The following is a 27,902-nucleotide window of genomic DNA, read 5'->3' as shown; positions in this document are numbered from 1 at the left end:
TTCAAGAGGCCCGGAAGCCTCCTTTCAAGAGGCCCGGAAGCCTCCTTTCAAGAAGCCCGGAAGCCTCCTTTCTAGAGGCCTGGAGGCCTCCTTTCCAGCGGCCTGGGAGCCTCCTTCCAAGAGACGGGGGGGCCTCCTTCGAGAGCGCGGAAGCCTCCCTTCAAGAGGCGCAGGCCTCCTTTCAAGAGGCCCGGAAGCCTCCTTTCAAGAGGCCCGGAAGCCTCCTTTCAAGAGGCCCAGGCCTCCTTTCAAGAGGCCCGGAAGCCTCCTTTCAAGAGGCCAGGAAGCCTCCTTTCAAGAGGCCCAGAGCCTCCTTTCAAGAGGCCCGGAAGCCTCCTTTCAAGAGGCCAGAAGCCTCCTTTCAAGAGGCCAGGCCTCCTTTCAAGAGGCCAGGAAGCCTCCTTTCAAGAGGCCAGGCCTCCTTTCAAGAGGCCCGGAAGCCTCCTTTCAAGAGGCCCGGAAGCCTCCTTTCAAGAGGCCCGGAAGCCTCCTTTCAAGAGGCCCGAAGCCTCCTTTCAAGAGGCCAGAAGCCTCCTTTCAAGAGGCCCTGGAAGCCTCCTTTCAAGAGGCCCGGAAGCCTCCTTTCAAGAGGCCCGGAAGCCTCCTTTCAAGAGGCCCGGAAGCCTCCTTTCAAGAGGCCAGGAAGCCTCCTTTCAAGAGGCCAGAAGCCTCCTTTCAAGAGGCCCGGAAGCCTCCTTTCAAGAGGCCCGAAGCCTCCTTTCAAGAGGCCCGGAAGCCTCCTTTCAAGAGGCCAGGAAGCCTCCTTTCAAGAGGCCTGAAGCCTCCTTTCAAGAGGCCAGGAAGCCTCCTTTCAAGAGGCCAGGAAGCCTCCTTTCAAGAGGCCAGGAAGCCTCCTTTCAAGAGGCCAGGAAGCCTCCTTTCAAGAGGCCAGAAGCCTCCTTTCAAGAGGCCCGGAAGCCTCCTTTCAAGAGGCCCGGAAGCCTCCTTTCAAGAGGCAGAAGCCTCCTTTCAAGAGGCCCAGTTGCCTCTTTTCAAGAGACCCAGAAGCATCTTTTCAAGAGGCCCGGAAGCCTTTTTTCAAGAGACCCAGAAGCCTTTTTTCAAGAGGCCCGGAAGCCTCCTTTCAAGAGGCCCGGAAGCCTCCTTTCAAGAGGCCCGGAAGCCTCCTTTCAAGAGGCCCGGAAGCCTCCTTTCAAGAGGCCCGGAAGCCTCCTTTCAAGAGGCCCGGAAGCCTCCTTTCAAGAGGCCCGGAAGCCTCCTTTCAAGAGGCCCGGAAGCCTCCTTTCAAGACGCCCGAAGAGTTCCTTTCAAGAGGCCCGGAAGCCTCCTTTCAAGAGGCCCTTAGGCCTCCTTTCAAGAGGCCCGGAAGCCTCCTTTCAAGAGGCCCGGAAGCCTCCTTTCAAGAGGGGCCTGAGAAGCCTCCCTTTCAAGAGGCGCGGAAGCCTCCCTTTCAAGAGGCCCGAAGCCTCCTTTCACGAGGCCCGGAAGCCTCCTCTCACGGGGCCCGGAAGCCTCCTTCCAAGAGGGCCGCAAGCCTCCTTTCAAGAGGCCCGGAAGCCTCCTTTCAAGAGGCCCGGAAGCCTCCTTTCAAGAGGCCCGGAAGCCTCCTTTCAAGAGGCCCGGAAGCCTCCTTTCAAGAGGCCTGGAAGCCTCCTTTCAAGAGGCCCGGAAGCCCCTTTTCAAGAGGCCCGGAAGCCTCCTTTCAAGAGCCCGGGAGCCTCCTTTCAAGAGGCCCGGAAGTCCCCTTTCAAGAGGCCAGGCCTCCTTTCAAGAGGCCCAGGAAGCCTCCTTTCAAGAGGCCAGGAAGCCTCCTTTCAAGAGGCCTGAAGCCTCCTTTCAAGAGGCCAGAAGCCTCCTTTCAAGAGGCCCGGAAGCCTCCTTTCAAGAGGCCAGGGAGCCTCCTTTCAAGAGGCCCGGAAGCCTCCTTTCAAGAGGCCAGAAGCCTCCTTTCAAGAGGCCCGGAAGCCTCCTTTCAAGAGGCCAGGAAAGCCTCCTTTCAAGAGGCCCGGAAGCCTCCTTTCAAGAGGCCCGGAAGCCCTCCTTTCAAGAGGCCCGGAAGCCTCCTTTCAAGAGGCCCGAAGCCTCCTTTCAAGAGGCCAGAAGCCTCCTTTCAAGAGGCCCGGAAGCCTCCTTTCAAGAGGCCCGGAAGCCTCCTTTCAAGAGGCCAGAAGCCTCCTTTCAAGAGGCCCGGAAAGCCTCCTTTCAAGAGGCCAGGAAGCCTCCTTTCAAGAGGCCCGGAAGCCTCCTTTCAAGAGGCCTGAAGCCTCCTTTCAAGAGGCCAGAAGCCTCCTTTCAAGAGGCCCAGGCCTCCTTTCAGAGGCCAGGCCTCCTTTCAAGAGGCCAGGAAGCCTCCTTTCAAGAGGCTCGGTCGGAAGCCTCCTTTCAAGAGGCTCGGTCGGAAGCCTCCTTTCAAAAGGCCCGGAAGCCTCCTTTCAAGAGGCCCGGATGCCTCCTTTCAAGAGGCTCGGAGGCCTCCTTTCAAGAGGCTCGGAAGCCTCCTTTCAATAAGCTCGTTTAAGAGGATCGAAAGCCTTCTTTCAAGAGGCTCTGAAAGCTTCGTTCAAGAGGCTTGGAAACCTCCTTTCAAGTGGTTCGGAAGCCTCATTTCAAGAGGCTCGGAAGCGTACTTCAAAAAAGCTCAAAAGCGTCCTTTCAAAAGGCTCGGAAGCCTCCATTCAAAAGGATCAGAAACCTCCCTTCAAGAGGCAAAGGAGCCTACTTTAAAGTGATTCGGTGCTCAGAAGCCTCCAATAGTGATACCCAAGCAGCACAGCTTGTCGTTAATCAGTATTGATAACTCATATAAGCTTATTCGAAAAGCCATATGTTCGTCCATAGGTACAGTTATACAACTTGTATATCACTGAAAAAGCGCAAGAGGTGGAGTCAATATAAAACATACTCTATGTTACAAATGAATAACCCAGAGAACCCCACTATAACAGATATAAAACACTGCTGCACAACTGAATTCGCAACTGTCACTTTTTTCTCCAATTAAATTACTTCTGTGTTTATGAATTCATTTGGAAAAGATAAACAGCTTGTGGGATCTTCCAAATATGGAGTGTGACTAAACAGTTTATATATTTATAATCTTGAATTCCATAAATCGGAACGTTTGTGGTGGGAAAATCCACATGCCATTTCGTATTTATTGTGAAGTTCAATATTCTGCTTCCCCCAGCCGTGCACGCCATCATCATATTTCATATTATTGGTTCAAGTCATCGAAAAATCATACTGTTTCATGAGCACCGTCGTCTCGATCATCATAATAAATCACCATTTGGCAATATGGTGGTTTCTTGGAGGATTACAGTGCTGATCAAAATTATAAATTAATTCATTTTTTTAAGATCCAAAAATGTATTCGAAAAGTTTTCCCAAAAAATTTTCATAGTATATTTAATACATGATAAATTAAAATTGTTGTATAACATAAATATTTAATCACTGTTCTACCGTTCTATTATTTATTTATTTATTTATTTATTTATTTATTCTTGTCTTCGCCTACAATTAAATTCCACAGACTGATTATCTTATTGGCTTGAGTGTGAGATTTATTCATTAACCTTCCGACTTACGTTGTCTGTGCTCTGGAGTCGAATTGACCCTAAATAGAAATTGTTATAACTTTTTTAATATTCCATTAATTTTGGATTTTTTAATGTTTCGAAAGATAATTTAATCACCTTTCAAGACATTACTTAAGATTGACCAGGGGTTTTCGTAAGAAGGGTATGAATTTCTAAGTTTTACAAGTAAATGTTATTTTTATCTGGTCGGGATGACCATTTTAAACTGTGCCTTCTCAAGAAAGTTGTGCAGGAAGGCGCGTTATTTGACATGAGGCATTGATTAGTATATGAAATCATCATTTTAGACTTCACAAAATATTCCAATATATGGAATATTCTACATTGTAAATATTGTTATCGTACTAATAATTTACTATTTTTAAAAATGATGTCTCAAGTAAAGTTCAACAAATGGAAATGTAGTAGCTTGATAAGTAGAAAGTGATAAGGAATTTTGCATATAGGCTTCGCTAATGTGTTTGTCTCGGTGCTTGCAATGTTCTTGTTTATGTGAAATATTCATGAAGCTTGAGATCCTTAGTAGGTACACTCAAGTTATATTCAGCAAAGTTGTTCAGAATGCACAGGACCACAGGACTATAAAGCGATGCTCAGTATAATGAATATTTCTTTCAAGAGGTGGTGAAAGTGAGCAGTTATAATTGAGTATATTGTCAGAATGTTGAAATTTGGTTCCATTCGCAAAATAACAACGCTGGTTTTCAAAATGGTGTATGGCTCGGGCTATTGCAATGGTATTTCTCCGTATTTGATGTAATAAATATGCATGGCCAATCGATTTGGGAGAAAGTATACATACAGGTAGGGATTGATTCTTAAAGAGAATGAACAAGTCTCTCACTTATCATCTCTGTTTACATATACACGATATGTAGCATACCGCGAGAGTCTTTTTTCAAGCTGTCATGATAGAGAACTGATTCGGGAGGCTATACCCCGTGATAAATGTCTTTTAGAAAGCTCCAAACGCGGGGAGCACTGGCTCTAATGATGCATTTCAACTTGTTCTACACAGCTGTGCGGTTACCAACACGAAATAAGCGAAAACAAAGCAAGATTCACCATTTTTTCTGTGGGTGCTGCCTATCCGATTCTGTTTTTTCGCACTTGTATTAAGTTTGATAAATTTGTATCATGGCTTGTTATGATTCAAAACAGTTTTTGCCTCTCTTTTATCGTTGTTCGTTATCTATTTAGAGCGATTTCTGCAAACCCTGCATACAGGTCTAAACAAAACGCAAATAACATGTGCCAATGTTATTTAAAACATGACCACTTCAAACATCCAATTGGTTAATTGGAAAATTCGTATTTATCTACTAGCACACCATGACATATTCAATCGATCGAAAATAATGTTCATGTTCAGTATTAATAAGGGATATCTTTTTATTTTTGTTCGGCACTGTTTTCAGATCTGTCAAACTTATTGCATCCAACAAGAAATATGGAATTCGTTCCAAAAACTTTAATAAAACACTAATATGCCCATGAATAAAAACCCCAAAATCAGCTTGTTATAACACAATCGTAAATCGGTGTTTGTATTAACCTAAAGTTATAAACAACATTTCCAAATTGCAACACAAAACAAAGATAAATTTATTCAAGAATTGTGGTTTAGTGATTTTCTGGTTTTTTCCGTGATATTAGGTGATGCACATGTTGCTGAATTTATACGTTCCAGTATTGTTATGAAATAATGAAGGTGAGACGAAATAATTTCAGCAAGAGCTATGCGAATTAATTCCAATCTAAAACATTATTCGTTTCCATTTGAAACGTCATGTAGAATGTTACACAACAGTTCCTAGCAAACGCAATTAAAACAATCGTACCATTTTCGATCGCTATATTCGTTATAATTAAGTTATACATAGATCACATATAGGAAAATTTTAGAAAGATAACTTTCCTGGATACAAAACTCAAAAGACTTAGATATAACTGAACCAAAACTTTGTGTGACAGTTGAAACATGTATACAATTCATATACAACATTTCTATTTATTTTTTATTAGGAACAAGTTGCAGGTGCTACTTGGGTAAAAGTCCTGTAGGAAGCTTGATGGTCAAACTTAATGTGAATTGGAAAGTTGCACGGAATAATAAAAATTTCAGCCCACTCTATGGAGAGCCATATATCCCGTCAGCTATGTATCATATGTCTTATGAGTTACGCTAACTTTTAGTTACAGCAAAAAATAGGGGGTACCTCAATTAATGCAAAGGTTCGAAGGGGTACCTCTCATGAAAAAGGTTGAGAATCGCTGATCTACAAAACCCTTATTAGACCGGTAGTCCTTTACGGACACGAGACCTGGACGATGCTCGTGGAGGACCAACGCGCACTGGGAGTTTTCGAAAGGAAAATGCTGCGTACCATCTATGGTGGGGTGCAGATGGCGGACGGTACGTGGAGGAGGCGAATGAACCACGAGTTGCATCAGCTGTTGGAAGAACCATCCATCGTTCACACCGCGAAAATTGGAAGACTGCGGTGGGCCGGGCACGTAGCCAGAATGTCGGAGAGTGATCCGGTGAAAATGGTTCTCGACAACGATCCGACGGGAACAAGAAGGCGAGGTGCACAGCGGGCAAGGTGGATCGATCAGGTGGAGGACGATTTGCGGACCCTCCGCAGACTGCGTGGTTGGCGACGTGCAGCCATGGACCGAGCTGAATGGAGAAGAATTTTATGTATTGCACAGGCCACTCCGGCCTTTGTCTGGTAATAAATAAATAAATATGGCTAGCATTTTTCTTGTCCATAGTTTGGAACGGGGTAGGGCTGTTTGGCCGAAAACCGTTTGGCCGATTGCCATTTGGCCGAAGGCCACTAGGCCGAAAGTTGTGATGATGATGATGATGATACTACCATCTATTGTAGCAAGGCACCTGCCGATAGAACTGGCCATATCTGACAAACGAAAGTTGTTGGCCGAAAAGGTCATTTGGCCGAAAGGGTCATCTTACCGAAAGGGTTATTTGGCTGAAAGGGTCATCTTACCGAAAGGGTTATTTGGCTGGAAGGGTCATTTGACCGGAAGGGTCATTTGGCCGAAAGGGTCATTTGGCTGAAAAGGATATTTGGCCCGACATTTCGTTGCATATGATATTTGGCCGAATAAGACAATTGGCGTAATAAGACATTCGGCAAAATAGGACATTTGACCGAACATGTCATTTGAAAAGTAGGAAATTAGGAGTGAGAAGTAAGATGTCTCACTTCTCACTCCTCATTTTTCACAACTCGTGAAAAGTAAGTAGGGAGACGTCTCACTTCTTTCTCCCTATTTCTCACTTCTCACTGTTCAATGTGAGAAGTGCGAAGTGAGTTATTAGACAACTCACTACTCACTTCGCGCTTCTCACTTTTCAGAGCTTCCCCCAGTATATCGTCCTCCCCGCCTCCAGAACTTTGTCCGAAAGTTTCTCCAGGATTTCGTCCGAAAGATCCTCCAGGATGTCGTTCGGAAGTTTCTTTAGGATTTCGTGCAGAAGTTCCTTCAAGATTTCGTTCGGGATTTCCTTCAGGATGTCGTCCGGAAGATCCAGACTTCGTCCAAAGTTCCTCCAGGATTTCGTCCGAACGTTCCTCCAGGATTTCGTCCGGAAGTTTCTCCAAGATTTCGTTCGGACGTTCCTCCAGGATTTCGTCCGGAAGTTTCTCTCCTCTTGTTCTTCCGGTATTTCGGCTGGAAGTTCCTTAAGGATTTCGTCCGGAGTTTTGCCCAGGATCCCGTCCGATTTCTCCACGATGTCGTATGGAATTTGCTCCAGAATTTCGTGTGAAAGCTCCTCCAGGATTTCGTATGGAAGTTCCTCCAGGATTTTATCCAGAGGTTCCTCCAGAATTTCGTCCGGAAGTTCCTTGAGGATTTCGCCTGAAGTTCCTCCAGCAGTTTGTCAGTAATTTTTTCCAGGATTTCGTCAATAAATTCCTCAACAAATTCCTCTGAATGTTTATCCAGTTCTTCATCTGGAAGTTTCTCCAGGAATTACTCCGGAAATACCTCCGGAAGTTCCTTTTAGAGTTCTTTCTGGAATTTCTACGAAATTTCTCCAGGAAACTTCTTTAAAAATTTGCTCAGAAGTTTCTCCGTAGATTCCTGCAGGAATTCTTCCGGAAGATTCCGTAGTAATTCCCCAAAAATTCCTTCTAAAATTTCTCATGAGTTCAGATATTCCATAAGCTCCTACGAAATTCCACCGTGAATTACTTCAGGATTTTACTCTAGAGTGTCCACCATATTTTCCTCAAGGGATTTCTCCTGAATTTCTCCCAGGAGGTCCTCCAGAAATTCCTTCAAGAACTCTTCAATAATTACTTCGAGAGCTCTCCCGAAATTTCCACTGAACTCCTTTCCAATCTCACATGGAATTCATAACGCAACTTCTACCAATCCCGGGAATTTTTCTGGAAATATCTCTGAGAGTTTTTTAGGTATACTTATGGAAATTCAATTGCCAATTTCTCCAGAAATTGATCCGGAAATCACTGCAAATATTTACCAAACCATTCCTGCAAGAAGTCTCTGGAGAATAGTTCTGTAATTTTTGGTAATTCCTTCAGAAATTTCTCTGGAAGACACACGAAAATTCATTTGAATGTTTTATATTTGAAGTGCCCCTACAATCCCCATTGAAACATTTTCAGAAATTCCTTCTGAAAGCTCCCTGAAAAAATTCGCGAAGGATTTTGTATTTCAAGTTCCTATAAATTTTATAAACTTTAGCGTAAATTCATGGGGGAATTAGCGATGAAATTTCTGAATAACTTCCTGGAGCTATTCCCAAAAAGAAATCTAAAAAAGTTAGAGAAATTAAAAAAGTCCTGGATGAATAACTGTAGTCAGTACTGAGATTTTCATTTTCATTAGAAAAAGTCACGCGATATTTACATTTAGTTCTACCTCGCTTTTATAGAAAATATTTAAGCTTAATTCGGGAAATGAGTTACAGCCTTAGGAAAAATATTTTCATATTTGCCCCGGGCAAACTTGAGCAACATCAACTTAATGCTAGTAAGAGTTTTGGGTAGGTTGCCGTCGAATAATTTCTGCATACTTGGAAGTAAATAAATGCAATACTTACCAGTAAAAATCACTTTAAACAAAATGTACGATTACGAGACCCATTCTGGTTTAATAATCCTTCAATAGCCATCGGCGTGATAAAAAATATTCGGCGGCACAGGTCTAATTTTACGTGGAACATTTTCATTTCAGTCGAGCGGCAAACATTTTAATACAACACATTGACGTCAGATCTGGTGCACGCTTCAGCACGACAGAAATAAATCTATCAGAACCAGACAGAAAGAATCGATCCGAACCTCAACAAATAGATGAAAAAATGCAAAACCGACATCTTTTTGCACCGGAACATTGTGTGCACTTCCGGAACCGGAATGCATCCACTCACACCGCCCCTCCCCCCATTCCGAAGGTAAGACATATAATTTACATTTTCTCTTCCATCAAGTTGCAGATCCTGCTACGCTTTCTACGTCGGTGCTATAACGGTCAAGGGAGGGCGATAAAGGCTGGAAGCTGTTAATTGCTAAAAGCTGTTGACTTATACTTCAAAGTTTGCGTCTCAGTCTCGAGATGAAGAATAGCCCTGGCACGAGTGGTTGTACACCAGCTCCGGAAGTTGCACCGGATGGCGGAAGTGTTGCAAGAGCCACCATCGAGGAACAGCTGTTGCAAACTATTTCGTACCATCCGTCTCCGAGGCAGTTAGTTTCTGTCTAAATTGCTCTTCTTTCCGGTTGTTGTTTAATTTATATGCAAATTTTATGTGCAACATTTCACTTTCCCATTTCTTGCTCGACAGATCTTAAAGCACTCCAACGGAGGCGCCTGTGTTATGAATATTCAAGTTGTGTTTCAATATCGGTAACTATGCGATAGAGGGGAACTTCATTGATTTGAATTATTTTTCGTGCCTCTGCCTCTACAATGGTGATTGAACGCCAGAACTGTATCGGTAGATCATGTTATTTAATTAGCGTCTTGTTTACTGTGTTTGCCATCCACAAGCAATTCGCCGGGAAGTACTCCCTAATGAACCTCCACCGCAGATGACTTTTTGGACTATTCGCAACGGGAACAGAAAAGAAAGTCCCGAAAAGGGTACACCGAAGAACGCAAAGCACAACATCATTCCCAAGTGGCGCATCCCTTTGCTCGGCTTTTCATTTGCTTATTACACACGACTTTTGCTACGTCTTCGTCTTATATTAGTTCACGGTGACTCGCCCCAAACCGCCATCATCCTCTTGGGTCTGTTTGATGAAAGGAATCTCGTCCTGATACGACGAGGCACAGTGAGTTGAATGGCGGCAACTACCTTGCGTTTACCTTTGTACGAAGATGAAGACGACGGCGAAAGCTCAAACCAGTTCGGTGTTTACGAGTCACCCAGGGAAAACATTTCACGTTTTTGCAAATCAGATTTTATCCCATTTCGCCGAAAACGTTTGCCAGCTAGTCGTCGGTACGAGTATCTTTTGGGACCGCTCTTGCATCATCATAGTCGTCAAACTCTTAGTGGCAGTGACGGGATGGGCGTTGGGAGATAAGTGTTTAAGACCCGGGTCACAATTGGGTCGCGATGAACAGCTGTGGATGTGGTCAATGTGTCTCGAGGCGATGGAAAAGGTTGCGTGTCAGGTTAGGCAACGGAAACGGGAGAAATTTGCTTATATGGAAATGACTGTTGTTCCAGGGTGGCTGTTGCACTTCCGCAAAACCCTTTTAAAATGGTAGCCCTACATCAAACTCAGTTCCGAATGGCTGCATCGTAAATTCTAGAGTAGGGTAACGGTGGAATTTTTGACAAAATGATATGGCAATATTTTGTTTTCAAGCTTCTTTCGGGAATGAGAGCCGTGTCGGGAATATCAAAAGTTATTTTGTTGGATTTTACGACAATTCCCCGTACACCAATTCCTCGAATGCTACAATTCTCCAAATGAAATTTTTCCAAATGTAATTATTCCCCAAATGAAACATTTCTCCGATTAAATCAATTCCTCGAAAAAAAAAATCATCCCTTACAAACACATCTTTGCGATCGATTGTATGTGTCCGTTACGTAGCAGCGTTACGTTGAAGAGTGTCTTCTTGGAGATAATATTGGATGTTCTTGATTCTCCAAGATGTGTTGTTAAATTTTAAAAATATCAGTCTACAATGTTTTTTTTTTAAGTTGAATCACATACAGCATTTACGATTGAAAGCGTTTTGGTGAACACTTCTTCTTCTTCTTCTTATTGGCATTACATCCCCACACTGGGACAGAGCCGCCTCGCAGCTTAGTGTTCATTAAGCACTTCCACAGTTATTAACTGAACACTGGCGACGCCAGAGCTCTGGTAATGGTGGGGTACCAGCATTTTTGGCGTAATTGGTTCGTTTTTAATTTAGCGTCAGTATAGTAAGATCTACAATGGGGGCGTTGATAAAATGTAATTCTTATCTCTTTTTTATTGAAAAGGTTTCTAGATTTTTTTTAGAATGTATTTCCACAAACATCCAACTTTAAACTTATTTTAGGTATTCCGGTAGGTATTCCTAAACTTATTTTAGGTACTTTAAACTTATTTTAGGTATTCGAGCTTCGAATATTATCGGAAATTCCATGTCCTCGGAAGTTTGTCCAGTAATTCTTCCAGAATTTTCAGCAAAAATCCCTTCCACAAGTCTTGGACAAAATTTCAGGATTTTCCTTGCTAACGGAACTCCTGAAGGCATTTCCGACATAAAATTTGTCCAAGAATATCTTTGGACATTCCTTCAAGTGTTTTTTTGTTTTGGAATTTAGTCTAGGGATTTTTCCAGATAATCCTGTAGAAATTACTTCGGAAATTAATCCATTAATCCCTTTGGAGCTTCCCCAAGACATTCTTTTGGAAATTCAAAGAAGCAATTCTAAGAATATTTCTACGGAAATTCATTGTGAATTCTTTTAGAAATTTTGTCAGAGAATCTTTCGGAAATTTCTTTGGAATTTCCTTTAGGAATTCCTTTTAAATTCCTTTGAAAATTTCCTCGGAAATACCTCAGAAACTTCATCCAGGAAATTCTTTTAGTAAAACCATATGAAATTTCTTCCAAAATTACTGCAGAAACCATCCCGGAGATTTGATTGGAAGAATTTTTCCGATAATTTATTAAAGTTTGAAATAGGAATGACTAAAGTTATTTTCGGAATAGATTTTAAAGGAAATTTTAAAGGAATATCCAGATGAAACTTATGAAAGATCTCTTGAAGTAATTTCCTAATGACCCTAAAAGAATTTCTGAATGAATTCCAGAAGTGACTCCGAATAAAAATTTCAAAGGAATATCCGAAGATCTCAAGGAATTTATAATTAAACTTCCGAAGGAATGTCCGAAGGAATTTAAACAAATCGAAAGAATTCCTGGATGAAGTCCTGAAGAAATTTCGTAAGAACTCCAATAATAATAGAAGGAATACTGGAAGAATTTATTTAAGAAATACCTGAAATAATTGCTGAGCGATTTCTAACAAAAAAGTGCGAACCAATTTGTTCACGCATCATTCAGTCAGAAACGATCAATTCGCATTAGATCAGCAATACTGTTAAGCAATCGTAACGCATTCACACACTATTAGGAAGATTTGAGTCAGTCAGAATCATTTCCAGTATTTTACCGCCAAATCTGTTCATATGTAGATGTAAGCTTACAGTATGAGGTCATTAACCGTATCATAATTGATCTTAGAAATTGCCAGAGAACAAATGATCAATATGCGAGAGGATCATATAGAAAGCTATTAGATTCCATAAATTTCGAAGGGTATTTAACCCTAGTCCGCAGCTAAGAAAGGAGATAGTCTGTCGTGATAGTCCGTCGTAATAGTCCGTCGTAATAGTCCGTCGAGATACCGTCATAGTTAAGGAGTCATAATGTCCAAATCAAACGTTATTGGTCAGTCACTACTGTAACAGTCTGTAGTAAAGTAATAGAGTGCAAATCAAGAACCTTGTCCGTCATTTGTGAAGTTAAGTGATCAGTAAAACGAACGTTAAACAAGATAAGTCGTGTACAAGTTATTCCGTCCAATAAACGTTAATTGTTCCGTTAAGTTAATCCGTGTATACAGTCCACAACCATTGCGATGAAGAAAGAACAATGCCCGACAGAATCCGACCAGCAGAAACGCTCTTATGTGCGATAACACAATTTCCGTAGAAATTTCCAAAGCAATTTCCAAAAAAATCATAAAGAAATATCCTAAGGAATTCTTCTAAGAGAATTTCGGAAGGTTTTCCTGAAGCAAATTTCCGTAGGTATTTCCGAAGAATTTTTCGCAGGAATTCCGACCAAATTTTCAAAGCAATTTTCGATGGAATTTCTTAAAGAATTGCGGAAAAAAAATCCTCAAATAAGTCGTTAAGGAATTTTTGACGGAATTCGTTTGGAAATTCCTGAAAGTAATTCCAGCGGAATTACAGGAGCCGATGGTATGGGATCTCCGATGGAATACCTGAAAGTATTGCTAAAGCAATTTCCGAAGGAAATTAGGAAGGTGTTAATAAATAGTTCTTAGACATTTTTTTAAAGGATTTTTCGAAAGAATTCCTTAAGGTCACTCCTGACGGAATCCAAGTTCCAAAGTGCTCGCGTTTTCGGGGGCACATCACTCGATTCAGAGGCGACGCACAACTGTCATTTTTGTTGATTTAGCTTTGCTGCGTCGTAGCATGCGTGAAATAATAAAAATGACAGTTGTGCGTTGCTTCCGTATCGAGTGGTGTGCCCCCGAAAACGCGAGCACTTTTAAACTTGGATTCCGTCAGGAGTGGCCTTAAGAAAGTTTTGAAGGTATTTTTAGATTTATTTGTGAAGGGTTTTTGATGGTATACCTGAAAAAAATTCTGGGTGACTAACAGAATTCATTACTGGGGAGGATTTCCGAACGAACTTTTGGATAAATTCATGAAATGTCATGAATTGATTACTGAAGTAAATTCCTAAGGAATTCTCTAAAATATCCAAAGAAGTGATGATGGATCGACTGAAATTCCGATATTTTTAGTATTTTTTGGCAAGTCTTGATTCCAGATTCAGAACAGGGTTTTGTTTTACTGCTGTCCGAATTTTCGAAGGATTTCCCGGAGAATTTCTTCATATGTTCTCCAAGGAATTTCTGTAAAAATGTTTTTATATGAAAATTACATTAGGAGTTTGTTTGGAAATTCCATTGGAAATTCTTTCAAGGATTCTTTTAATAATTCCTTAGGAAATTCCTTCAAAAATTCCTTCAATAATTCGTTTGAAATTATTGTCCAAAATATATTCCGGTTATTCTTCGGAAATTTTTCCTGAAATACATTTGGAAATGCCTCAGGGAATCTCTTCTAAAATTTCTCCAGTAAAACTTCAAACATTTCTTTTGGGTAGAGGTGTGCGCCGGTCCAAAAATCGTCAGTGGCGGCGTTTATCAGAATTTTCGCCGGCGGCGCCGAAAGCCATTTTAGCCGGCGGCGGCGTGAATCGGCGTGGACATTTTTTATTACAATCATATTTTTTCAAGTTTTTTTTTGCATTACGTATTTTTAAATATATTTTAAGACATTAAGACATTATCGGAAGAATCTTTAGAATTTCGCGAGAATAGTCTGAGGTTCTTCTTCACAAAATTCACTAAGTTTTTCCAAAATATTCATTCTCGAATTTTTCACGGGAGTCTCGAGAATTCTTTAGAATTTTCTAGTGAAACTCTTTAGAACTCGCAAGGAAAATTATTAGTGAAGAAATCTTCAGAATTTCTACGAGAAATTAATCAAAATTTCTACAGAATGTTCAGAATATCCACAGAAATTTTTCGGAATTGCTGCTTCATAATTTCCATGGGAAAATCTCTGGAATTCTCACGAGATGTTCCGGAGTTTCCACGGAAAATTCTTCAGAGTTTCCGCGGAAAACTGTTAGGAAACTCTATAGGAAATTTTATGGAATTTCATGTTTTTTTCATGTTTTTTTCAATTGCTACACGGAGAAAAATGTGTTAGAATGAAGCATACGGATGCTGCAATAATAAAATTATTAATTGCTGATACAACCACAAATAGGGTTGACACAAATAGACCATACGGTCCATACGCGATAGTTCACTGATTTGTTTCAAATAATCAGGGATCGCAATGCTCACTCATTCTCACGAGCAGATGATGGTCACTCACGCAAATTTTCACCGAAAAGACTTATACGGGAAAGAAAGAAAAGGCCTTATGAAAGATAACGCAACCCAGTGCTATTTTTGTTGGTGTTCTAGGTTCGAATCTCATTGCGGTCTTAATTTTTTTTTCATAAACGCACACTGATAATTATCGTGAAAAACGAATGATGAAATGAAAAAAAAAATATGAAGCAGGCACATTCTCGTTTATTTTTTTAGGCCTGCTCTAAAGAAAAAAGAGCTAGTGAAATGTTTTCCGCCACAGGCTGCCAAAAAAATTCTCCTTCGACCCAAAAATCGCTTGTTTTTGTCTCACCCAAACGAAAAGTACAAACCCTGCAAATAACAACAATATTCATGGTTGTTTTTACTTACGAAATTTCCACGAAACTACTTTATCGAAAATACATCATATTTTGTAGGCTCCGTGGCCGTGCGGTTAGCGACGTCAATCATCTAGACGCATGTGCTATGGAGTGTGGGTTCGATTCCCGCATCGCTAAGGAGGAAACTTTTCGTGATCGAATTTTTTTCCACTGGTCCACTGGGTGTTATGTGTCCGTTGTCTAATGCTAGGTGTTAAGTGTCCAGTCTGTACGACTTCTGGTCGAAGACGGTGTTCCTGTTTTTTTTTTTATCATCGAAAGAGGAAAAAGTGACTACAGCCGAATCGAGTTAGCTTCATGGCGAGAGAGGGTCATCTACCGTATCTCATAGGTCATAAGAACAAAATTTTTACTGCTTAAGTCATACGATGCAGCATTGGAAAAAAAACAATGTAGCTCGCTTGAACCAACGCAGTAAATCAGTGTTTAAACAACAAATTTGAAGAATGAATGCCCTCATTGTTTGAAGCAACAAAAAAAAAAAACAGTTTCAATCGTAAGGATTCTTCCGCGTGTAAAGTAAACTTTTCAAAATTTCCAACGGGGGTTTTCCGGAGTTTCCACTAAACCGTTTCAGAATTTAAACATTCATTTTTTATTTTTTTACGAAAAGCTGTTCTGTTTTTCGGAGATTTGAACGAATTTCTTTGCATTTCTAGGAGATCTTCTTTGTTTTGCTCATAGGAAATCCTTCGAAAACTTTTCATGGGGAACGATTTGACCAAAAATTTCATCAGGCTAAAAACGTTGTTTCTAACAGGTTGTTGGTCGAAATTGTCGTTTGGCCGAATGATTCAACAGGCCGAAAATACCGTTTGGTCGTAATGGCCGTTTGAAGGAAAGGGCCATTTGACCGAATGGATCGTACGACTAAATGGCCTCAGCCAGACGGCCATTTCGGCCAAATGAACTTTTCGGTCAAAGGACTGCTTCGGCAAACGGTATTTTCGGTCAAATTTATGCATTTTTTTTATTTATTTGTTTTTAATCCATCTGACAGAAGTCTTGCTACTTCAACTATTCAAACATTAATTGGACGCATAGAACGTTTAATTGTTTTTCTAAATACTGACAAAGACATACCAAACTCAAAAAAGAACGCCACATCATTGAAGGCACTTATTATAGAGGACATCGGTTCATAATAGCTAAAAGATCGATGAAAATTTGTGGCGAGCATCCGTTCAAGGCTTCTAAGAAACTTCGTAAGGAATTTCTAAAGAATTCTCCAAAAAATTCCCAAAATAATTTCTGAAAGAAATTTACGAAGGATTCATAAAAAAAGCTAAGGAATTTTCTGAAAAGATTCTCGAAAGAATGCGCAAAGGAAACTTTGAAGGTCTCAAAGAATTTCTGTGAGAATTGCTAAATAAATCCTAAGGAATTACTGATAGAATACCTAAAAGTTTATCGAGAAAAATCCTGAAGGAAGTTCTGGAGAAATTCCTGAGGAAACTTTCGTAAGAATGTCAAGAATTTCTTCATAGGGTTTCCAAAGGGATGTCTAGGGAAAGTACTGGCATAGTTCTTAAAATTAACTCTAAAGAAGATCCTGGAGGAATTTCCAAGGCAATCCCAAAATAATTTCCGCATGTGTTGTAAGTATTAAAAAAAAACCCTGTAGTTCCTCCAAGAATTCCTCTGGAAGTTCCTGCAGCAATTTCTCCGGAAATTCGCCAGGAATTCTTCCCTAAGTTCCACCAAGAATACCTCCGGGAAGTCCTCCAGGAATTCATTCAGAAGTTCTTCTAGGAAGTCTCCTAGAAGATTCCTTTGGAGTTCCTGAGAAATTCCTCCCGGAATTCCTCCGAAAGTTCCTCCGGAAGTTCATCCCGGAATTCCTCCGGAAGTTCCTCCCGGAATTCCTCCGGAAGTTCCTCCCGGAATTCCTCCGGAAGTTCCTCTCGGAATTCCTCCGGAAGTTCCTCCCGGAATTCCTCCGGAAGTTCCTCCCGGAATTCCTCCGGAAGTTCCTCCCGGAATTCCTCCGGAAGTTCCTCCCGGAATTCCTCCGGAATTCCTCCGGAAGTTCCTCCCGGAATTCCTCCGGAAGTTCCTCCCGGAATTCCTCCGGAAGTTCCTCCCGGAATTCCTCCGGAAGTTCCTCCCGGAATTCCTCCGGAAGTTCCTCCCGGAATTCCTCCGGAAGTTCCTCCAGGAATTCCTCCGGAAGTTCCTCCCGGAATTCCTCCGGAAGTTCCTCCCGGAATTCCTCCTGAAGTTTCTCCCGGAATTCCTCCGAAAGTTCCTCCATGAATTCCTGCAGAAACTTCTTCAGGAAGTTTCTCTCGGAATTCCTCAGGAAGTTCCTCCCGGAATTCCTCCGAAAGTTCCTCCATAAATTCCTCCGGAAGTTTTTCCATGAATTCATCCAGAAGTTTCTCCAGCAATTTTATTGAATATTCCTTCAGCAATTCTTCCGGAAGTACCTACAAGCACTTTTCCGGAAGTGTCTTCAGAAAGTGCTTCGGAAATTTCTCCAGGAATTCCACCGGAAGTTTCTTCTGGAATTCTTCCGGAGGTTTATTCTGGAATTCCTCCGGGAGGTTCTCCTGGAATTCAACCCGAAATTCTTAAAGGAATTCCTCCGAAAGTTGTTCCAAGCAGTCAACCGGAAAGTTGTTCCTAGAATTCCCCCTGCAGTTGTTCCAATATCTGGTAAACCAATTGATCCTAATTCCAAAACTGTTTGGAGAATCTAGAACACCATGGCATGGGCTCTAAGGACTTGTATAAACATGACTGGCTGATGTCAAAGTTGTATTGATCGCAGTTGACCTCGTAGACTAATTTATCCAAACTCCACAACAGTTTGGAGAGCCTAAAACATCTGGTCTGTATACAATAAGCATATGCGGTATTCCGAAAAATTTCGTTTTAGGGCATTCGAAACGAAATTCGGCGGAATTCTGCGGAATTTGAGAATGGCGGAATCTGATATTCTGATTTCGTTTCGTATCGTTCAGTTTCGAAAATTTCTGCAGAAAAATCCTACTTTTAACGAAATATAACGGAATTTCGAGGAATTGCGAAATAAATTTCTAATATTTCAAATTTTCATACCTACCATAAAAAAAGTTCGGCTGCGCCGCTGAATAAAGCCATCCAAACTAAATTCAAAATTTTATACATATGAATTCCTTTACCTAATCTCACAACGTAATTCAATTCTGTATGTTCAACGGAAACGCATTTAGCTTTCCACTTAAAATTTCTACAATATTTTGTTGAAAGTGGTCAAGTATAAAACGTAATGCATATCTGTTGATTTAAATAATATTCTCCAGTGACTTATACGTAATTTGTACATCTCATCGTTTTGGTATGCTTAATTTTGATTTAAGTTGACTGAGTTGTGTAAGAAATATGTAATGTATAATGGGCCGATTGTTCGATCTGTGCTCTAGTTTTCGATAAGCGAAATATTCCTCACTGGTTTACTGAGTATTGTCCGTTTTCCGTTGTCTTTTGAAAGTATTCAGTTTGAACAACCATTGTTTAAAAACATAAAATGGAGATGGTGATGTTTCAGAAGTTTTCCTGATTTAGTAGATGTTTAGACCTTCGCAGATTTAAGAATGCTCCACATTTGGATATTCTCTGATATCTCATTTATTTCAGATTCTAGAACTGATTCAGATCCTTCCGATTGAGATCATTGTCATTACCTAAACTTTAACCTTCAGATATTTTTGATTCCGTATATCATGTAAATCTAGAATTTTCTCACATTTTCTAGATCCTGCAGATTTAGATTATTCAAATGATTCAAATGATTCAAAATTGTATCGATTTTCTGTCACAATCGTACCGGTGCGACGCGTTTTCCGCAGGGCAGTTTGTTTTTAGTTTGGACATGCTGTTAGTTTTAAAAGTTAACATTAAGCAATAAATAAGCATATGCGGTATTTCGAAAAATTTCGTTTCAGGAGGTTCGAAACGAAATTCCGCGGAATTTCGCGGAATTTTAACATGGCGAAATCGCATTTCATGATTTCGTTTCGTTTCGTAAAATTTCAAAAATTTCGCTAGAAAAAAACTAGCTTCTAACGAAATTTAACGGAATTCCGCGGAATTTCGAAACAAATTTAAACTTGAACCGTTCTTTATATTATCAAAAATTTTGGCTGCGCCGCTAAACAAAATCGTTAAGTTGTTTTCAAAACTTTAGGTTATACAATTTTTTCTATTAATGCTTACTACATAACCCCATTATTAGTCGACAAATACGTATGTAGTTTTCTTCTATAAAACGTCTTCAGCGTTTCCAAGTTTCAAATTTATATTTTGTGATATTTTTTACGCGGAATATATATGAACGCGGAATCAATCGTGTTGCTGCTGGTCATGGGACGGCATCTTGTAGATGCTGATCACGCCAGCTAGTGTGGAAGAACGCGAAGTGATAAAAATAATGTCTGCAGCGAAGAGCACAGAATTATTTAGTGCGGAATCGATTGTATTGTAGAAGCTTATTAAACGAAGCACATTGAATTGTGTTGGATTGATTTGAAACACAGTTTTCGTCTTCTTGTTTTCGAGATAACTTTGTTTACAATAAATATTCAGTCGCTTACCTAGGGGCTTCACATGAATTACTTTCTCTACAAACCAACGATTCCTTTCCCGCAGCGTTCACGGAGATGCAGAGCATTCCTCGGTCTTTCATAACAGCGGTTCTCAACCTGGGGTACATGTACCCCTGGGGCTACTTTCGCCGGGCACAGGGGGTACCTCGGACGAAATGTTTAATGGCGGATGAATTACAATTTTAATCCAAACTTATTGATAAAGTTTTGCATTTTTTTTAATTTCTAAACTTTGTCTTGTACATAATAGGGTAAAGGATGTATTTTGGACCACCCTTACGGGGACCACCAAGAGGAATTTGCACTTAGTGGTCCAAAATATGAGCCTTCGAACTGGTGGTCCAAAATACCTCCCTTATCCTATGCATGGCGATCAGTAAATCATGGCCTATTGAATCCTGTCCTTCACAACCAGTACAATGGATTTAGAGATGTGGGACAAAAGATCAAAAGGGCAAAACCTCGAATGAACAAATTTTAAAAATCTTCTATGCAATCTACCGGGTCAAAACAGAATCATATATATAATAGCCCTGTTTGTCTGTCCGGTGAGCCTCCTTTCAAGAGGCTCGGAAGCCTCATTTCAAGAGGCTCGGAAGCCTCCTTCCAAGAGGCTCGGAAGCCTCCTTTCAAGAGGCTCGGAAGCCTCCTTTCAAGAGGCTCGGAAGCCTCCTTTCAAGAGGCTCGGAAGCCTCCTTTCAAGAGGCTCGGAAGCCTCCTTTCAAGAGGCTCGGAAGCCTCCTTTCATGAGGCTCAGAAGCCTCCTTTCATGAGGCTCAGAGCCTCCTTTCATGAGGCTCAGGAAGCCTCCTTTCATGAGGCTCAGAAGCCTCCTTTCCATGAGGCTCAGAAGCCTCCTTTCATGAGGCTCAGAAGCCTCCTTCCATGAGGCTCAGGCCTCCTTCCATGAGGCTCAGAAGCCTCCTTTCATGAGGCTCAGAAGCCTCCTTTCCATGAGGCTCAGAAGCCTCCTTTCATGAGGCTCAGAAGCCTCCTTTCATGAGGCTCAGGAAGCCTCCTTTCATGAGGCTCAGAGCCTCCTTTCATGAGGCTCAGGAAGCCTCCTTTCATGAGGCTCAGGAAGCCTCCTTTCAAGAGGCTCAGAGCCTCCTTTCAAGAGGCTCAGAAGCCTCCTTTCAAGAGAGCTCAGAGCCTCCTTTCAAGAGGCTCAGAAGCCTCCTTTCAAGACGCTCAGAAGCCTCCTTTCAAGAGGCTCAGGAAGCCTCCTTTCAAGAGGCTCAGGCCTCCTTTCAAGGCTCAGGAAGCCTCCTTTCAAGAGGCTCAGAAGCCTCCTTTCAAGAGGCTCAGAAGCCTCCTTTCAAGAGGCTCAAGCCTCCTTTCATGAGGCTCAGAAGCCTCCTTTCATGAGGCTCAGAAGCCTCCTTCCATGAGGCTCAGAGCCTCCTTTCAAGAGGCTCAGGCCTCCTTTCAAGAGGCTCAGAGCCTCCTTTCATGAGGCTCAGAAGCCTCCTTTCATGAGCTCAGGAAGCCTCCTTTCAAGAGGCTCAGAGCCTCCTTTCAAGAGGCTCAGGCCTCCTTTCAAGAGGCTCAGAGCCTCCTTTCAAGACGCTCAGGAAGCCTCCTTTCAAGAGGCTCGAAAGCCTCCTTTCAAGAGGCTCAGAGCCTCCTTTCAAGAGGCTCAGAGCCTCCTTTCAAGAGGCTCAGAAGCCTCCTTTCAAGAGGCTCAGAAGCCTCCTTTCAAGAGGCTCAGAAGCCTCCTTTCAAGAGGCTCAGGAAGCCTCCTTTCAAGAGGCTCAGGAAGCCTCCTTTCAAGAGGCTCAGAAGCCTCCTTTCAAGAGGCTCAGGAAGCCTCATTTCAAGAGGCTTGGAAGCCTCCTTTCAAGACGCTCAGAAGCCTCCTTTCAAGAGGCTCAGAAGCCTCCTTTCAAGAGGCTCAGAAGCCTCCTTTCAAGAGGCTCAGAAGCCTCCTTTCAAGAGGCTCAGGCCTCCTTTCAAGAGGCTCAGAAGCCTCCTTTCAAGAGGCTCAGAGCCTCCTTTCAAGAGGCTCAGAAGCCTCCTTTCAAGAGGCTCAGAAGCCTCCTTTCAAGAGGCTCAGAAGCCTCCTTTCAAGAGGCTCAGAAGCCTCCTTTCAAGAGGCTCAGAAGCCTCCTTTCAAGAGGCTCAAGCCTCCTTTCAAGAGGCTCAGAAGCCTCCTTTCAAGAGGCTCAGAAGCCTCCTTTCAAGAGGCTCGGAAGCCTCCTTTCAAGAGGCTCGGAAGCCTCCTTTCAAGAGGCTCGGAAGCCTCCTTTCAAGAGGCTCGGAAGCCTCCTTTCAAGAGGCTCGGAAGCCACCTTGGTGAGCTGTGCATATTTTTTGCTGTTTCTCGGACAATCATGATTAGCAATTACGATGTGTACAGTTAATCAAGCTAAGCTCTTCTTTGACTACATATTTCCACAATATGTAAGGAACATTGAAGATTTGTGGGCATTTCTGGATCTTCGCATGGAATTTGCAAAAAAAATCCAGAACGGGTTGAAAGATCATTAAAATTTGTTACCGGCGGGTAACATTTAATTAGATATATATTAAATCCATTCAAGCGTGAAGACAAATTGCTATAGTTTTAACGGCAATTTCAAATTTACACGGTGGGTGGATTAAACGCATACCCGACAATGAGCGATCTCGACCACAGCGAAGGTTTGATTGAAAGCAGGAAGTATAGAACGCGCGCTTTTCTTGGGGAGATGAGTGACCAAGTCAGACGGTGGGTGAACGAAGCCGATGAGATAAAGAGGCAGTTGGATTTGTGGCTCGGTGTAAGGAGCTTGTTCGGTGTGAATCGTGTGGTTTTTTATATTCAGCAACACAGTGGTGCCATCTTGGGTAGACGCCCGTGGAAACTACTCCATCCAACCGACATCACCCGTCTGGATCATCGAGCAATTCGATTGTGGATCCACCAGGTGGTAACCCTACCACCCGGCATCCCACCCATCACGCGGTTAAACGGCAGCCCGTAGGCATTGTCGTGACACCTGGCCACCGACAGAGTTTGTAGACCGCATCATCGTCCGGCCCCACACCTAACGGCCACTAGTGCGCTGCGTTATCGCCTGACCCCTCTTCGGCCGCACGATTGTCTTACCATCGGTCGGCCCATTGTTTCAAGCCTACCGCGAGCCACGTTGTCGCCTCGCAGTCCGTTAGAGGCATCACTATCCGGAAAAGTGTCGATTACATCGTCGTCCGGCCACCTGAAGATATCTTGATCGCCAGCCGCATCACCGCCAAGCCACTCATCGGTTGCCGCATCGTCCGACCGCCCGTCGGCCACATAGCCACTCGCTCGTTGGCTACATCGGCATCTCCATCGACCGCACCATGCACCGCTTCATCGATTGACCTCCCGCCGATTTGCCCTTCCGCTCGGCAATCCGTTGGCCACCTCGATAGCTAGCGACTCGCTCGTTGGCTTCATCGGCATCTTCATCGACCGCCCCCTGCATCGCTTCATCGATCGACCTCCCGCCGATTTGCCCTTCCGCTCGGCAATCCGTTGGCCACCTCGATACCTAGCCACCGCTTTGGCTGACTCATCGTGCGACCAGCCGCCAGCCACCGATAATTTGGAAGCCAACTAATCACCCGTAAGTGTATGTTTGCAATTTGCATGAATAAACGCCTCTCAATTGAAATTAAATTATTCGGTTGTCTTCACGCTCCCGAAAGCCTCCCCACACCTGACACCCTGAGACCCGGAACAAAAGAGGCCTTTTGAGCCCACCCCAAACGGCTGCCGTGGCTAGACCAGCAGCTAGGGGTTTAGGCCAGTTCTCTTCTGGAACTGAGCGATTCCGGGGCCACAAAATTAGAGTCTTACACTGGCGCCCAACGTGAATATCCTTTAGTAGGATCTCAGGAGGGGAAAAATATCCACGGATATTTTTTCCTTTTGTGTGTTGGGGGAGTTTTCGATTCATTTTCATTCATCAAAAATAAATCCACTCTGGTCACATTGTTTCCTAGAAATCAGTAGCAATTGTGGGATTGTTTCGCGGTGGTAAATGGAGCCACGTGGCAAAACCGATTAGTCTATACTATACTCAACACGAGTGGTCAACCAATTAGTCATTTTCAATTGTTTAGGAGTTATTATCTGCAACACGAAAACATTTCGAGGTGAACGTGAATTGAAGAGCAAGTAAAATTCGTCGTTTTTGTTTTGGAAAAATCACTTTCGTTCACACTAAGTTATTATCAAATCTCAAAATGCCACGGTTGTCCGTTTCTGGGCCAGATTTTGGTACTCTCTATCGCAGCATGCGGGTCGATCACTTAGAAGCTGGTGAGCTCGATTATGAGCTGGTTTTGAGAAACGTTGTAATAGGAGACGATGAGTCCCGCGTAAAGCGTCGTCGTAGGCTGCGACAAATTTTGAAAGAGGAGATTGAGGGGCATGAGTTTATCATCCACTATGATCAAGACCCAGAGATGGATCTCGAGATTTGCAGAAGAATGTTTACTGAACTCCAGCGCATTCTTTCATCGTGTAGCGTTTTGTAGATCCAGATTGCTACATTTGGGGCACCGACTAGCTGTGATTAAAAATCATGCTGTAGGTGATTTGAAAACCCAAAGTAACGAGTTGTTTTCCAAAGTACTCAGTTTATTTTCTGAGTACTTTTGGTCAGAAGAAGACTTTTTCGCACCCGGTGATACATCTGAACCGGAGTCAGAAAGTCTATTAGACGAAGCGGTAGGTGGTGCCAATGCACCCCGTTCGGTTTCGAATAATACCGGAGCCATTCCCAAGCAACCGGACTTATCGCAATTCGTATCAAAAGATGATTTTAAACAAGCGATGACTGACATAGGCAGTCTAATTAAATCGCTGGCCACACAGATGAATGGATTAAAGGAAGAAATGCGTAGACAACGTATTCCTCCTCCAGTTCCACCTAGGCCGTCTATGGCACATCTGAACGATACAAACCCTTTCAGGAATGTGGAAGTTGACCCTAATCAACCAACCGCGACAACTGTACCAAGCGTTAGACTTCCGTTGGGTAGAGCAACTCAGTTCCCCGCGATCCACACTTCTACGACTAGTGGAGATATTCCATATGCAAACCCAATTGCAAATGAAGCATATGTCAATGTTTCTTTCCATCGCCGAATCGATTGTTTTTCGTTAAGTCCGTTCGGAGTGGCTAATCTAAATCAATCTCCAAATCCGCCAAGTAATTTATTCGTCACACAGCCCGTTCACCAGGACGTCCTGGCAAGGCCACCGGTGGCCACATCCCGGAAAACTACCCCAATCTCGAAATAGAAATTACAGAAATATTCCGAGAGTGATCATGGATTGGGGCTCAACGAGTTCCTATTTCCCATTGAGCAACTTGCCATTTCTGAACACGCCACCGATAACGACGTAATCGACTCTGCAGTGCACCTTTTCCAAGGCCCGGCTTTAAGCTGGTACACTACGTGTAGAGACCAACGATTATTGCACGATTGGCAAGATCTAAAAAGAGAATTCAGGCACCCCGATCTCGATTCAGTTGTTCGTACCAAGATTTACCAGACTAGGCAGCAGAAGGGAGAGTCTTTTCAGCAGTTTTACCTGCAAATGAATAAGCTCTTCCAAGCAATGAATTACCCTTTGTAAGAAAATGAAAAGGTTGAAGTATTGAAAACTAATCTTAGGTATGATGGCCGTAAGGCACTGGTAGGTAAAAACGTCACTACACTTAGGAGCTTACTCAGTATTGGCAAGGATTTAGATGCAACCGACTTTTCGGCCTTCACCAAAGTGTTTGGCCCTACCAAACGAGAGAACTGTGCGATTGATTCTAGCAATAGGAATACCATGGGTAGTAGGACTTTTGTAAACCAGAACCGACAAAACGCGTCACCGCAATCTTCGAAAAATATAAAATCGTATACCAATAATGCAAAAGGTGATCCGAAAGTTTCTAATTCGAAGCGGATCCAATTTGAAAAGAATGGGAAGTCAGAAGGTCAGTCTAACGAACCTAAGCCAGGGCCAAGTAAACCAAGCGCTCTGCTTAAGCTTGTCTCCAACTACTCGCCCCCCGAAGAAGGACAGTGTTTTAACTGTAGAGATTATCATAATCTCACAGAGTGCCCGATTCCTCGGAGGATATTTTGCCACCGATGTGCTTTGATGGGATTCACAACAGTCAATTGCCCTTACTGTTTAAAAAACGGTTTGGGGAAGCCCTAAAGCCGCAGGGACTTCCAACAGCGCAGTCAGGAGGCTCTTCGGAGTCTTGGTTACCCGACCTCTACCAATTCTATGTTCAGAGGTCAGATAGCGAAGACGAAGAGGACTCGTTCAATCAAATTCACAAAATAACACTCAATAGCATGACGGACGATCGTCCCCACGCACAGTTGAATATTTTCGACATTCCGGTGAATGCACTTCTCGACTGCGGAAGCAATCTATCGTTCATCAACGCCGCAATGTTTCAGAAACTGCCAAATGTCCGATTGAAAAAACCATCCCAGTCGGTGGATCTCCGAACTGCGGATGGTTCGCAACTAGAAGTCCTCGGTGAAGTCCATGTTCCATTTACATTCAATGGTAAGACGAGAGTTTTATCAATTTTGGTAGCACCCGCTCTCACTAAGGATTGTATTTGTGGAATGGACTTTTGGAGGATATTTCGTATTTATCCAGCAGTCTCCACTATTTCGGAGAGCGGCCCAGTAGAATCAACTAACTGGGAGCTCCATCAATTATGTCTCACTGAAATCCAACAAGAAAGATTGGAAGAAGTGAAGCAGCTCTTCAAAACACCGAGTCCCAATACTCTGGATACCACACCTCTGTGTGAACATCAAATCATACTGAAAGATGAATGTTCGTCGAATAAACCCGTTCGTTTATATCCGTATCCAATAGCTCCAAAAATCCAGGCCGGACTGTTTGCCGAGGTGGATCGATTACTCGAATGCGGGATAATTGAGGAATCCAATTCGGATTGGTCGTTAAACATCGTGCCAATACGGAAATCCTCGGGAGCGATTCGGCTCTGTCTAGACGCTCGAAAACTTAATGAGAGAACCGTACGTGACGCCTATCCCTTCCACATCCTGCACGCATCCTCGGGCGATTACCTCGCGCTAACTACCTGTCGACAATCGACCTCACTGAAGCGTTTCTTCAGATTCCACTAGCCCGAGGGTCGAGGAAATATTGCGCATTCAGCGTTCAGGGAAGGGGATGTTCCAGTACACCCGCCTGCCTTTCGGTCTAATCAACAGCCCAGCAACACTGGCACGGTTGATGAACCGAGTGTTGGGCCACGGTGTACTGGAACCGAATGTCTTCGTTTACTTGGACGACATCGTCATAGTAACGGAGACATTCGAGGATCACGTACGGCTTCTCGAAGAAGTGGCGAGACGGTTGAGAGAAGCAAATCTCTCCATTAAATTGGAAAAATCTCATTTTGCCGAAGTGAAATACCATTCTTGGGTTATATTCTTTCTTCTCAAGGTTTAAGAATTAACCCTGAAAAGATAAGGCCCATTGTGGAGTATGAGCGTCCATTGACGACCACAAAACTCCGACGATTCCTTGGGATGTCAAACTATTATCGGAGGTTCATTCCCGAGTATAGCAAGACAACTGCTGCCCTCTCAGAACTTCTGAAGACGAGCACGAAGTTGGTGAGATGGACTCCGGAAGCGGAGGAATCCTTTCAGGCAATAAAGGAGAAATTAATTACGTCTCCCGTTCTTGCTAGTCCTGACTTCGAACAGGAATTCATAATTCACACCGACGCGAGCGATCACGCCGTAGCCGGTGTGCTCACTCAGAAAATCAATGAACGAGAGACAGTGATTGAGTATTTTTCTAAAAAGTTAACCACACAAGAGCGCGCGTACCATGCCACCGAAAAAGAGGGCCTTGCTGCCCTGCTATCAATTGAGCATTTCCGCGGTTACATCGAGGGCAGCCATTTTGTGCTCGTTACTGACTCATCCGCTCTTACATTTATCATGCGTACGAAGTGGAAGACCTCGTCGAGACTTAGTCGTTGGAGTCTTTCCCTTCAGATGTACGATCTGACAATTGTCCACCGTCGCGGCAAGGACAATGTCGTACCCGATGCCCTCTCGCGAAGCGTAATGGTAGTATCGGCGAAAGAGGTTTCTT

General features: G+C 42.9%; 1 protein-coding gene across 1 annotated transcript in view; it reads right to left on the bottom strand.

Moving 5' to 3' along the window:
* LOC134226697 (dopamine D2-like receptor) overlaps positions 1-27,902 on the bottom strand; it is a 1,014,775-nt gene that overhangs the window by 434,325 nt on the left and 552,548 nt on the right. The gene's annotated exons all lie outside the window — the stretch shown is intronic.

The sequence above is a fragment of the Armigeres subalbatus genome, chromosome 3 (assembly GCF_024139115.2).
Source record: "Armigeres subalbatus isolate Guangzhou_Male chromosome 3, GZ_Asu_2, whole genome shotgun sequence".
NCBI lineage: Eukaryota > Metazoa > Arthropoda > Insecta > Diptera > Culicidae > Armigeres > Armigeres subalbatus.
Note: the sequence above shows the minus strand (reverse complement) of the source record. Positions and strands in the feature narration are given on the sequence as shown.